Raw genomic sequence first — 13,043 nt, 5'->3', positions numbered from 1 at the left:
TGCTTGTACTCAGCTAGCTGCCCAGGAGTGCAGTGTTACAGGGAAAATGGCCAGAAGCCTTTTGGCCTTTGGTGGTTCTGCTGAAGCCTTTGTGCTGCCCACAGAGCGGCTGGGCAGGGGCCGGAGCTGCGGGGATCCCTGCCAGAGCGGTGCCTGGAGATGGCCACAAGCCCTGTGCCGGACAGGAAGGGCCATCCGTATCCTCCTGCCCGTCTGCTGCTGGCTGCAGTGCTGAGGGCTCCCAGGTGCCTCTGGATGAGGCTCCTCTGGAGCTGCTTTGGGGCTGTCGCGCTGCTGCCGGCACCCTTGGCCAGGCTGGGGGAGACCCTGAGGGGCTGAGGCACTTGGCTGGCAGAGGCCATAAGCAGCCCCCTGGCAGCCGCCTTGATCCCGACAGCCGGCTGCTCTGGCGCTTCCAGGTCGGTGGCCGGTTGGAGGGACGCCCTGGAATCAGGCGTGGAACCCCGGTCCTGGCCTTTCAGGGCTGTGAGGCCAGCTGTTGTGGGGCTGGGGGGGTGCCCTCCCAGTGCTCCAGACTGGAGCCCCCCGCCCCTCAGCCTTAGGCATTCAGCTCCACTGCCTAATATCCAAGTCTTGTTCCTCTTGCTGTGGGGGAGGCCGAGCTCTGTGGCTTTAGGCCCCATGGAGCCAGAAGAGCAGCAGCTTTGAGCCCACAGGGGCCTCAGAAAGGCCCTCTTGGACCACAGACATTCCTGTCCTTCCCAGGCCAGGGACACATGAGAATGCAGCGGGCGCCTTCAGGGTGCCACGCTGGCTTTGCACTGGGCCACCTCCCTGTGCTGTGCACGGCTGGCTCTTTGCTTTGCTGCTCTCGGCCTTGTGTCGTCGTACTCCTCTGGCTGCCTGCAGCCAGGGGCAGCCCTATCAGGAGGGTGAAAGGCCCCGTCTCCAACATCTCCAGGGGGAAATGGAGCTCTCCCAGCCCTCAGCCCACGCTGTAAGCAGAGCAGAGCCTTTTCCCCAGCCCCGTTGGCTTTCTGCCTGCTTCTGGCCCCTGGCCACCATCACCCACTGCACTTGCTCTGAGTGCCCTGCAGAATGCCTGGTGCCTCTTGATTTGCTGACCCTGGCATGTGAGGCTCACTGAGGGAAAGGTGGCTGTCCCAATGCTGAGGGCACACGTGGCTCACTCAGCAGACTTGAGGCTTCCCCAGCAGCTTGCAGGTGCCTTATGTGTCATGTTACAGTGCTTGTGCTCCTGCCTCTTCCTGTCCCTCTTCTCACCCTCACCAACCCTGCACCCTCTGACCTACCTTCAGTAAACCCTGTTGCATCAGACACGGTGTCAAGAGCCCTCCTTCGGCTGCCGGTCGAGCGCACGTTACAACCTCCGGGCCTGCGAGCAAGGTGGGCTGGGGGAGCTGGTCTCTCAGACCAAGAGGGAACGGCTCTCGACAGCACCTGCCCATGGACATTCCCCGCACCAAATAAAATCATCTCCAAGTTTAGCTAGGAAGCTAGTAAGGTATAAACCATTAATTGCCTGGAAATCTGGCACTAGTCTCTGAGTTCCATTAGGTTTCTTTATTGCTGATCTAGCAGTATTAAATTTTGACTGCCATTCTTCCAATAGTCCTGATGTCAGGGATTTAATTGATTGTTGGCTCTGTTCCTTTCCTAGCTTCTAATCTTCAAGGGTATTGCTTTCTGACTACTGCCCTAACTCTTGTCTGTAGCTCAATTTCAATAGGGTCTGCTGGTTTTCATTTTCCTGGGCTATCAGTACCCCATACTCTTGGGTACACCTGATTCAATACTTGCTCGAACTAGTTCTTCTTGTTGGTTGGTCTGGTGTCAATTGTCAGTCCTACTGCTAAAACCGCTCATTTGTCTTCAGGTAGCTTCCATTGAAGTTTTCTTTTTCTAAACGGAACTGTTGCTTCTAAATTTTCAAGCAAATCCCTGCATAGGACAGATTTGGGTGAGTTTGGGAAACAGAGAAACGGATGGATTCCCATTTTCTTCTTGATTTTCCATCCAAGTGGTTTCAGGAAGAATGCATTTTCTGGCTGCCCTGTGGTTGCTCCTATTGCTAGAAGATAGTTTTCACTTTTGGGTAGCAGTGCTTGATTCAAGAGTGAAAATGTGTCTCCACTGTTTCTTAAAATTTCAACTTCTTCATCATTCTTTAGCTGTATTTTAAACAGTGGCCTGCTAGGGTAAGAATTGCCAGTCTCGGTCATTTCTTATCATCTAGAGTGGCTGCAAGAGTTTTGTGTACTTTGTCTGCTAACTCTGGGCACTGGCCCTATTTCCAGTGTCCTGATTTCTTACAAGATGCACATTGATTTGGGCCCAGCTTGGTCTGTGGCTGCTTTGAAGCTCCTCTGCCTCTGCTAATTTCGCCCCTGCCTCTGCTTCAACCACGCCTACATCCGTCCTCTCCCTGGTGCTGATCCAGAGCTGCCACCATGGCTGCAGGGAGCTCGTTTTCTTTTTCCCTCTCTTGACTATCGTACACTTTCTACTTTTGATGGAGTGTCTAAAAGCTTGCGTGACTGCTCAATGTTCTTGGAACACTTCTCAAACTCAGAGGGGCTTGGTGCTGTGACCATTTCCCTGGGGTGTTCCAGTTGGTGTTTATTTATCAGTTATCGTACAATGGTTTGTTTTCATGTACCCCGTATTTTCCCCAATTCGGTTAGCCCCTAGGTTTTGCCCTCCCTCAAAGCTGTCCCTCATGCCATTCCCCACTCTTTGTTCCAGCTCCTTCCCTGCCTCTCAAGATAATCCAGCTCTTTATTCCTGAACCTTCCCTGTCACTTTTGCCTTGGACCAATCCCTGACTGCACCACCCCTTTGGAATTCCTCTGTTGCTGGATGCCGCACTGGCCCATGTGACCTACCCTCTCCTCCCATCTGTCCTAATCAGTCCCAAGCAACAGATGGAATCCCCTCGCTCCTCCCCTGCAGATTCCTTATTGCTCAATTGTTTGTATCCACCCCCTGAGTTGTACCCCGATAAAATCCCATGCACAGAAGTGCTGGCGGCTCTTTGCTGCTGAATCCTTCCCTTGGAATAAACCTTGGCCTGTGGAAGCTCAGAATCGAGGAGCCTCCTCCTTTTCTTTGGCCTGCTCCGTGCTGCAGTTAGGAGATCCTGAACCACTGAGCAGTGGCTCACCAGGGTCAGCCGCGGGCAGGACCCACGCCTTGGCCGTTCCCCACTCCTGGCGCAGCGCCGCAGTTTTCCCAAGAGCCAGCCCGGGCTCCGCTGGGCTGCGTCGATGGGGAACCTGTCCCAGTGCCTGACTGTGCTCTGGGTGAAAAACCTTGATCTGATATGGAAATGAAACTTGCCCTGTCCCAGCCCCCTGCCCTTTTCTCCAGTCCTATCACTGGTCCCAACAGTGACGAGAGCTGCAGCAGCCCCTCTGATTCCTGTCCGGAGGATGTTGAAGACCACAATGACGCCCTTTACTCTCCTGCAGGCTGAACAAAGTGGCTTCAGCTGCATCTAGGGCTTCCCCTCCAGGCCATACTCCATCCTTGCAGTCCTCCTTTGCATTCTGGCTAATGGTTTCATATCTTTTGATATTGTACTGCCCAAAACTGCGCCCGTCTGCTTCCAGCGCTTCTCTTGGCTGCTGCTTCAGGGTGTGGGCACCATCATCAGAGACACAGAAGAGCTTCTCCTCCCAGAGTTGTCCTTATCCTCCGCACTTCCACGTCTCTGCCTTGATGTTCACTGGGGAACTTGCCACTTTGTGGCCGCTCATTGCTGCGCTCAGCAGGGACACAGTTTTGTTTGGACATGAGCGGCCAGAGCAAGACATGCAGCAACTGAAGCTGAGAATAGCAGAGGCTGGGCAGAAGCCGTTTTTTCCAGAATGTAGGAATGAGAGTGAGAAAAGCACAAGGAAATTTCAGACTGTAAACTTTGCAATCTAACTGCCCTGGGAAACTCAGCAATGGATGGTGCTCTGGTGCTACTGCCAATGCCTTCCATGAGAAAAATTCATTTCAGGAAGGAGCAACATCATCTGACAGAGACCAAGTGTGCCAGTAGTTGCCCCAGGTGCTCCTGCCATCAGCCCCTGCAGGAAAGAGGCACAGCCCCCAAGGCACGTGGCCTTTGGCTCCTTCTGGCACAGAAGCCCCCCGGGGGCACAGGTCTCTGGGGCAGGAGATGGGCACCAGCGCTGCCAGGGCTCGGGGGGTGGCAGGTCTGCTTGGCGGGGACTCTGCCACACCTGCTGATGTCAGCGCTCCCCGGGCCCCAGGCCTCAGAGCAGCATTCGTGCCCGGGCCCACACGTTCCTTGTGCGTGTCACACCGGCAGCTTTAGGACGGCCACCAGCCGGGACGTGTCCCAAGGAGTCCGTGCCAGCTTCCCTGCAAGGCCCCGTGCCCTTCCCAGAACAGCTGCGTCTGCAGCCCTGGGGGCTCCTTCTGCTGCCCTGAGCCCACAGAGCATGGCAGCGTTTGCTGATGCTCTGAGCCCTTCTTAAAGATCCTCTGGGCCTGGCTTAGACTCCCGGGGCCAGCCATTCCCGCCAAACTGGGCCACTTTGGGTGGGCTGGGCGTGGCCCCAGGGCATGCGGCAGTGTCTGCAAGGGCCCTTGGTGACAGGTGCTGCACAGTCACTGTGACATGGAACGGCTGTCCAAGGGCCCTTTGTGACACGGGGTGACATAGGAGCTGGAGGTGACAAGGGCACGCCACAGTGCTCAGAGCACGCAACGGGACAGGACGGGACAGAGCGGTGCCGTGAGGAGCCCCCGCACAGCGCGCTCGTTCGCGTCCCGCCCGGAGCTTTTCTGAAGCCTTGTTCCTGCAGCTGAGCTCGAGGCCAGACCACAGGACTTGCTGACCCGTGGTCTCCCTGAGGCTTCTCTTCTGCAGGTGTCCTTGAGGCCATATCATAGTCCTTGTCAGGAGTCCCCTGTCCTTGTGGCAGGAGCCCTTGAGACCGAGTGCAGGACTTGCTGTCCTGTAGCCTTCCTGAGGCTTCTTACTTGAAGGTGCCTTCCAGGCACCACTGCAGGACTTGGTGACTTGGAGCTTTTCCAAGACAACTCTCCTGCAAATAGCCACAAATCCAGGCAGAGAGATGGAGCAGAGACACCCGGCAGTGCCTGAGCTGGCCTGGGTGGAGGAGGAGGAAGGTGGCCCTGGAGCTGCCCCGGCACAGCAGACTGAAGAGGTGGTGGCATTCCAGCCACCGCAGGAGGGTGAGTGGCAGAGCTGGGCCACAGGACTGGTGCCTGCTGCCAGCTTGGACCCCACGCCGTGCCGTGCCGTGCCATGCTATGCCCCGGGGACATGCCCATGGACAGGATGGAAGAGGGCCCGGGCAGACACCCAGCAGTGGCCATGCTCCATTCCCTGGGGCATCCCGGGGCTCTCTCTGCCTGGGGATCGCAGGGCTGGGCCGTGTTGTCCGGCCTCTCCCGCAGCCCCTCATCTCTGGCTGCGCTCGCTCTTTGCCAGATGCAGCCCCGGAGCGCACACAAGAGCAGGAGTCCAGCCGTGGCCGCTTCCGCAGAACAGCGCAGGTACCTGCAGCTACCCCCACCTGGGCTGGGCCTTCTGTCCCTGCTCAGCCCAGCACCGTGTGTGTGGAGCACTCCATGCAACATCCTCGGCTTCTTGCCCTTCTCCTACAGTTTGTTTGCAACTTCCTCAAGAGAATTAAAGAGGAAGAGACCATCGCCACGGGCGTAGGCCTCAGACCATACTCGCCCATCCTCCTCAGCAAGACTGGTGCTGCCCTGCTGCATATGCTTGTAGAGGAAGATTTTTACACTCCAAAGCAAGTAAGCAGCCTGGGCCAGGCTTTGATCCTCCCAGCAATTGCTTGGCCTCCCAATCCACGCATGCTGCTTGCTGTGAGCCTTTCAGGCCACATGGCAGTGGGGTGGGAAGGGAAGCACTCCTCTGGGGAAGCTGGGAACATTGCTCCCTCTGGCAGCTTTCCAAGTCTCCCCGTGCCTTCTCCAGGTGCCTGCCATGGTCAGCTGTTGCGGTGTGTCTTGGGCTTCCCGGTCCTTTTCCCAGGTGTGCCTATACTTCTCTCCCTTCCCCCTTGCCCCCATGCTGAGTGAGTCCTGTCAATCAGGCGCAACATTCCGGCGAGGTGTCCTGTGGTTGGTCAAGTTCAAAAGATGCCCCACGTTGGGCGCCAGTGATTGGAATTTGAATCCCAATATTATCAGTTAGATGGTGCCTGGGCCAGTCTGACCCTCGCTGCTGGGCCAAAGGCAGCAACTGTGGTGTAAATCACCCCAGAGATACCTTGGCTGCTGGAGATTGCAGCTGGGCACTGAGCAAGTCCAGGCTTGTCAGGAACTCCGTTTACCTCAGGAGAGAGAGCTTCTGGCGATGGTGAAGAGAAAAAGGAGAGGATTCCGCTGGAGAATTTAATGTCCAGAAGTTTATTCCATGGTTACAGAGGTCTGGACGGGAGCAGCCAGCTACATACACCAGTGGCTCATGGCCAATGATTCTGCTGAGCACAGGCTGGACAAGACCCTGCTGGATCTCACCCAAGCACAGCCAAATGACGCGGTGGTGACGCTCCTGCGTGTGGCCCCGTCCTGTGACAGGTATGGGGCTCACCTGCCCACAGGGCTCAGGCCTCCCCAGCCCATCACCCTGCACAGCCTGCCCCAGGTGTCAGAGCAACAGAGAGTTCCAGGGCCCTCTGGATGCTCCCTTTCCCAGCCCTGCCAGGCCAGCCCCTGAGCCTGCTGCCGTGCTCCCTTGCCGCCTCTCAGGGCTCTGTCCCCACAGGGCTGGGCTGTCTGCCTCCTGCTGGCAGGGCGGCAGTGGGCAGAGGCAGAAATGGCAGCCGGCTCAGCTGCCTCTGGTGCTTCCTCTGAGACCCTCCTGAGACACAGCTCTAACCCCACAGAGCTGCCATGGCCACGTGGAAGACCATCATGGGCTCAGCCAGGACTGCGGAGCTGGCGCAGCTGATCCTCCTGGATGTGCTGGGCAGCTGGCCAGAGTACAGCACCTGCACCTCCAATGGGGACGAAACGGCTGTCTTTGCCCTGGCTGTGAGTTTCTGCAACTGGCCTTTGCAGGCCCCAAGGCTGTCTCTCCAGCAGCTCTCCATCCTCCTTCCCCCACTGCATCTCCCTGCCTCAGGCGCTGGCCTGAAACCTGGCCCAGGGGCAGCTTCAGGCCCGCCAGGCCCCGTGCTCCCCCAGCCATGCTCTCTCCTGGCCTCTCCCTGCCACGCTCGGGCCCTGCCACACACACACCTGGGCACTGAGCGCTGTCTCGGGGGCCTTTGTCCCTTGCAGGCAACTGTGGTGACGTGGAAGATCCTCCAGGTGCCCTGTCTCCCACGGATCTTGAAGGTGTATTTCCCCCACCTATTTGTGCATCTGCTATTCCAAGTGTTCTTCAGCACTCTGGATATGCCAGAGGAGGTCGACACCTTCTGGAAGGGATGCCAGGAAGAGCACGGCCTTGCCACCAGCCCCAACAGGTGCTCCATGCCACTCCTCCTGTCCCTGCCACGTGGCCTGCCAAGGAGCCAGTGCTGCCAGTGTGACCTGGGCTTTGCTGTGCACACAGGTTTGCTGTGCGCACCCTCAAGTCCCTGCTCTGCCTTCTCCGCTGCGAGGATGTGGTGGTGGCAATGGAGCGCAGGTGTGCCTGGGACACGCTGCTCTCTCTTGACACTCACCACTTTGCCGTGGCTCTGCTTGCCAGGTGAGACCCCCTTCTCCCCACTGCCTCTGACATTGCTGCCCTGTGCCCAGGTGCCCCATAGGTGCCCCATAAAGTGTCCGTGGTGGCCATGGGTCAGAGGGCCTTGGCACTGAGGGACGGCCAAGCAGGCTGGAAAAGGCTGGCAGAGGAGGCTGCCCATCAGCAACCAACTCCCAAACGGCCCACGTCCCCTTGCTGGAAGGGTGCTGGGGAAAGATGAGAACTGGGTGAGTCACGCCTGGGAGACGTTTGCCCCACTGCATCAGGCTCTTGTTTCCTTTTTCCCCTCTTCAGAGAAATTCGCCGCTTAGCCATCCACTTTTGTTCCGCGGTGGCATTCTACCTGCTCGCCCTGCTCGGCAAAGAGATGCCATACTGGGATTTCCCTGCCCTGGCATTCCTTGTGGAGGTGAGCCTCAAGGCCAGCGCTGCCTGGCTGAGCGGCCTCCCAGCCCTCTGGCCTCTGGCAGCCACAGCTGCCAGGACAGTGCCCGTGCCCTGTGCTGCTGCCTGGGCCCGGCCCTGTGCGCTTCTGGGCTCCTGCCGGCCGGCTCCCCTGTCACTGCCCTGTGCCTTTCAGGTCCTCGAGTGCCTGGACTTGAGGGAATGCAGTGACAGTGTCCTGGAGATCCTGGCACAGAACCTGCAGAGCGAGCACATGGCCAGGCGTTACTTGGCACTCCGAGGCCTCGTAGTGCTGGGCAAGAATTCCTTGATGGTGAGAAGAGGGCAGTGGCTGAAGCCGTGCAGGAAGCGTGGGGCTGAGCAACGCAGTCGCTTGGCCTTGCCTGGGCTTCGGCCGCTGGGGCAGCTCTTCCCATCTCTCCTGCTTCCCGCTTCAGCTGCCCCAGTGCTTCAGGACAGGCCTTTGGCCTCTGGGCCCTACGGCAGCAGGGCGGCCTTTCACAAAGTCGTCTTCCGCACAGGCTGAAAAAATGCAGAGCCTGACTGAAAGTCTTGTGGAGCTCCTGGAGGAAAATGACAGCGACATGATCAGGATGAGCATTCTTCTACTCAGATATTTGCTCCTGGATAATGGTGCTCCAATAGCCACCCCCATGGCCCTGCAGCTGGCTGAGGCGCTTCTGCCACTCTTTGACAGCGTAAGGCTCTGTGCCCACAGCCACAGCCACTGGCTGCTTCCCGGACCCTTGTTGCCCTGTGCAGATGCACGCCTGTGCCCTGGGGGGCCTGAAGCAGCTGATGCTCAGGTCTTTTGCCCTTTCCTTTCATCCAGGATGACATCCAGGTGCAGCTGAGCTCCATGGCTCTCTTTCAAGAGATGCTGGACTTATTAACAGAAGAGGGAAGAAAGGCCCTCAAGTCCCACGTGCGCCAGAGCCTGCTCCCTCTCTACTTCCACTGCCATGATGAGAATCAGATGGTTGCTGAGGTGAGCACTTGTGCACAGCTGCTGTCCCCCTGGCAGGGGCTTGGGCTGCCTCCTGCCCGGGCACCTTGTGGGCTGCAGCCTCCTCCAGCCTGTGCCACTGGCATGCTCCTGTGCCCTGGACTGTAGGGCCATCTGTGCATCTCTGTCCCTCTCCAGGCCTCCCGGGAAACGCTGCATTCCTCAGCCAGATTCCTGAAGAGGAGGGATATAGAACAAATGCTACACGTGGATCAGAGCCTTGGGGAGTGCCTGGTAAGAACAGCAGAGACCCCCCAGCCTCAGCATGGCCAAGGTCCCTGAGGGCGGTGCTCAGTGAGCAGGGCTAACAGCTGTGCCCACTGCTGCGGCCAGAGGCCGCGCGGGCTCTTCTCCAGGCTCCCGTGGGCCTGAGTCGGGTGCCCATGGAGCCCCGGCCAGGCGGGGCTGCGGGGCGGCACCACGGCTCCGCGGGCAGCTGCCGGCCCTCTGCCCCCTCCCCTCGGGAGCCCTTGGCCAGCGGCTGCAGGCCGCGCCTCAGGGCTGGGCGGGCAGGCGTGGCCGGCGGTGGGCGCCGGCAGCGCCCAGCCCAGGAGGTGAGCCCGCGCCAACCCTTCCCTCCTGCCGCTCTCTGCAGCTGGCAGAGGACAGGAGCCGAGCGGCTGAGCACCTGCGCAGGGCACTGCACTACCTGCAGAGCCCACAGGAGTCGCTGCGAGAGGCGGCCGTCAGGTTCATGGGTGAGTCCCGAGCCCGGGCTCCTCCCCGGCCCGCCGCAGCTCGGTCCCGGCCCCGCCTGCTGCCCCGGCAGCGCCGGCCCGGCCCGGCGCCGTGGAGCCCCGCCTGGCCTGGGCGTTTCTGCCGCCCTCTGGCAGCCGTGCCCTGGGGCGGCAGCGTGCGGCAAGGGCCCGGGCTGAGCTCTGCCTGGCCAGCAGGCCGTGTGGCCACAGCGCCGGCAGCGCTGCTGGCAGGGAGCTGTGCCGCTGGGGCCGTGACAGGCTCTGTGTTCACAGGCATGGCCGGGCGGCACCTGAGGGGGCAGCAGCAAGAGCTGCAGCTGATCTGCACTGGTGAGTGAGTGAGGAGGGGCAGCAGGCTGACCGCTCCAGGGGGCTGGAGGGGGCAGCTGCAAGCCCTGCCCCGGCTGTGGAGGGATCTGCACCCGTGGGCAGAGCACACAGAGATATCAGGGCTACGTGTGGCATTGGTGGCCAGCAACTTCGGGCTGATCCCCTTGCTCCCTGCTCCCTGCGGGCCATGGCAAGAGACGACCGGGATGGCCCTGGCATGGGGCTCTCCTTGGCTCCCTGCATATGCGGGATCTGACCTTGCCTCTGTTCCTCTCTCTTGCAGCCCTTGAAGAAATGGCATATGACAGCAGTCCTGCAATCAGAGATGCTGCAGTAGAATTTTGTTTAGTTCTCCGGGCTCTTGAGAGAGCTCCCTACTCCCCATGGCAGAAGCTGCGGGATCGATTCCGCAGTGCATGGAGGAAACGGCCTCGTCTTTGCTGCACTGCCTTACTGTTCTGCTGCAGCTCGGCAGAGAGATGATCTGGGGCTATTGAAGCCAGCTGGAATTTTCTTTTTCTTCTTGAAGATTTTTGTGTTTGCATTTTCATTGTTGAGTATGTAAATATAAAATATCTTACAATACACAGAGTCCCAGCATCTCTCTTTTCCTGCGCAAGGTCTGTAGGGCATAAGAGAAGAGGGGGAAAAGGTTGCTTGGACTCAGCTAGCTGCCCAGGAGTGCAGTGTTACAGGGAAAATGGCCAGAAGCCTTTTGGCCTTTGGTGGTTCTGCTGAAGCCTTTGTGCTGCCCACAGAGCGGCTGGGCAGGGGCCGGAGCTGCGGGGATCCCTGCCAGAGCGGTGCCTGGAGATGGCCACAAGCCCTGTGCCGGACAGGAAGGGCCATCCGTATCCTCCTGCCCGTCTGCTGCTGGCTGCAGTGCTGAGGGCTCCCAGGTGCCTCTGGATGAGGCTCCTCTGGAGCTGCTTTGGGGCTGTCGCGCTGCTGCCGGCACCCTTGGCCAGGCTGGGGGAGACCCTGAGGGGCTGAGGCACTTGGCTGGCAGAGGCCATAAGCAGCCCCCTGGCAGCCGCCTTGATCCCGACAGCCGGCTGCTCTGGTGCTTCCAGGTCGGTGGCCGGTTGGAGGGACGCCCTGGAGTCAGGCGTGGAACCCCGGTCCTGGCCTTTCAGGGCTGTGAGGCCAGCTGTTGTGGGGCTGGGGGGGTGCCCTCCCAGTGCTCCAGACTGGAGCCCCCCGCCCCTCAGCCTTAGGCATTCAGCTCCACTGCCTAATATCCAAGTCTTGTTCCTCTTGCTGTGGGGGAGGCCGAGCTCTGTGGCTTTAGGCCCCATGGAGCCAGAAGAGCAGCAGCTTTGAGCCCACAGGGGCCTCAGAAAGGCCCTCTTGGACCATAGACATTCCTGTCCTTCCCAGGCCAGGGACACATGAGAATGCAGCGGGCACCTTCAGGGTGCCACGCTGGCTTTGCACTGGGCCACCTCCCTGTGCTGTGCACGGCTGGCTCTTTGCTTTGCTGCTCTCGGCCTTGTGTCGTTGTACTCCTCTGGCTGCCTGCAGCCAGGGGCAGCCCTATCAGGAGGGTGAAAGGCCCCGTCTCCAACATCTCCAGGGGGAAATGGAGCTCTCCCAGCCCTCAGCCCATGCTGTAAGCAGAGCAGAGGAGCCTTTTCCCCAGCCCCGTCGGCTTTCTGCCTGCTTCTGGCCCCTGGCCACCATCACCCACTGCACTTGCTCTGAGTCACCTACAGCATGCCTGGTGCCTCTTGATTTGCTGACCCTGGCATGTGAGGCTCACTGAGGGAAAGGTGGCTGTCCCAATGCTGAGGGCACACGTGGCTCACTCAGCAGACTTGAGGCTTCCCCAGCAGCTTGCAGGTGCCTTATGTGTCATGTTACAGTGCTTGTGCTCCTGCCTCTTCCTGTCCCTCTTCTCACCCTCACCAACCCTGCACCCTCTGACCTACCTTCAGTAAACCCTGTTGCATCAGACACGGTGTCAAGAGCCCTCCTTCGGCTGCCGGTCGAGCGCACGTTACAACCTCCGGGCCTGCGAGCAAGGTGGGCTGGGGGAGCTGGTCTCTCAGACCAAGAGGGAACGGCTCTCGACAGCACCTGCCCATGGACATTCCCCGCACCAAATAAAATCATCTCCAAGTTTAGCTAGGAAGCTAGTAAGGTATAAACCATTAATTGCCTGGAAATCTGGCACTAGTCTCTGAGTTCCATTAGGTTTCTTTATTGCTGATCTAGCAGTATTAAATTTTGACTGCCATTCTTCCAATAGTCCTGATGTCAGGAATTTAATTGATTGTTGGCTCTGTTCCTTTCCTAGCTTCTAATCTTCAAGGGTATTGCTTTCTGACTACTGCCCTAACTCTTGTCTGTAGCTCAATTTCAATAGGGTCTGCTGGTTTTGATTTTCCTGGGCTATCAGTACCCCATACTCTTGGGTACACCTGATTCAATACTTGCTCTAACTAATTCTTCTTGTTGGTTGGTCTGGTGTCAATTGTCAGTCCTACTGCTAAAACCGCTCATTTGTCTTCAGGTAGCTTCCACTGAAGTTTTCTTTTTCTAAACGGAACTGTTGCTTCTAAATTTTCAAGCAAATCCCTGCATAGGACAGATTTGGGTGAGTTTGGGAAACAGAGAAACGGATGGATTCCCATTTTCTTCTTGATTTTCCATCCAAGTGGTTTCAGGAAGAATGCATTTTCTGGCTGCCCTGTAGTTGCTCCTATTGCTTGAAGATAGTTTTCACTTTTGGGTAGCAGTGCTTGATTCAAGAGTGAAAATGTGTCTCCACTGTTTCTTAAAATTTCAACTTCTTCATCATTCTTTAGCTGTATTTTAAACAGTGGCCTGCTAGGGTAAGAATTGCCAGTCTCGGTCATTTCTTATCATCTAGAGTGGCTGCAAGAGTTTTGTGTACTTTGTCTGCTAACTC

Source organism: Melozone crissalis, unplaced genomic scaffold, assembly GCF_028551555.1.
Source record: "Melozone crissalis strain CALT ecotype California unplaced genomic scaffold, PUWL_Pcris_2 ptg000055l_1, whole genome shotgun sequence".
Classification (NCBI taxonomy): Eukaryota; Metazoa; Chordata; class Aves; order Passeriformes; family Passerellidae; genus Melozone; species Melozone crissalis.
Note: the sequence above shows the minus strand (reverse complement) of the source record.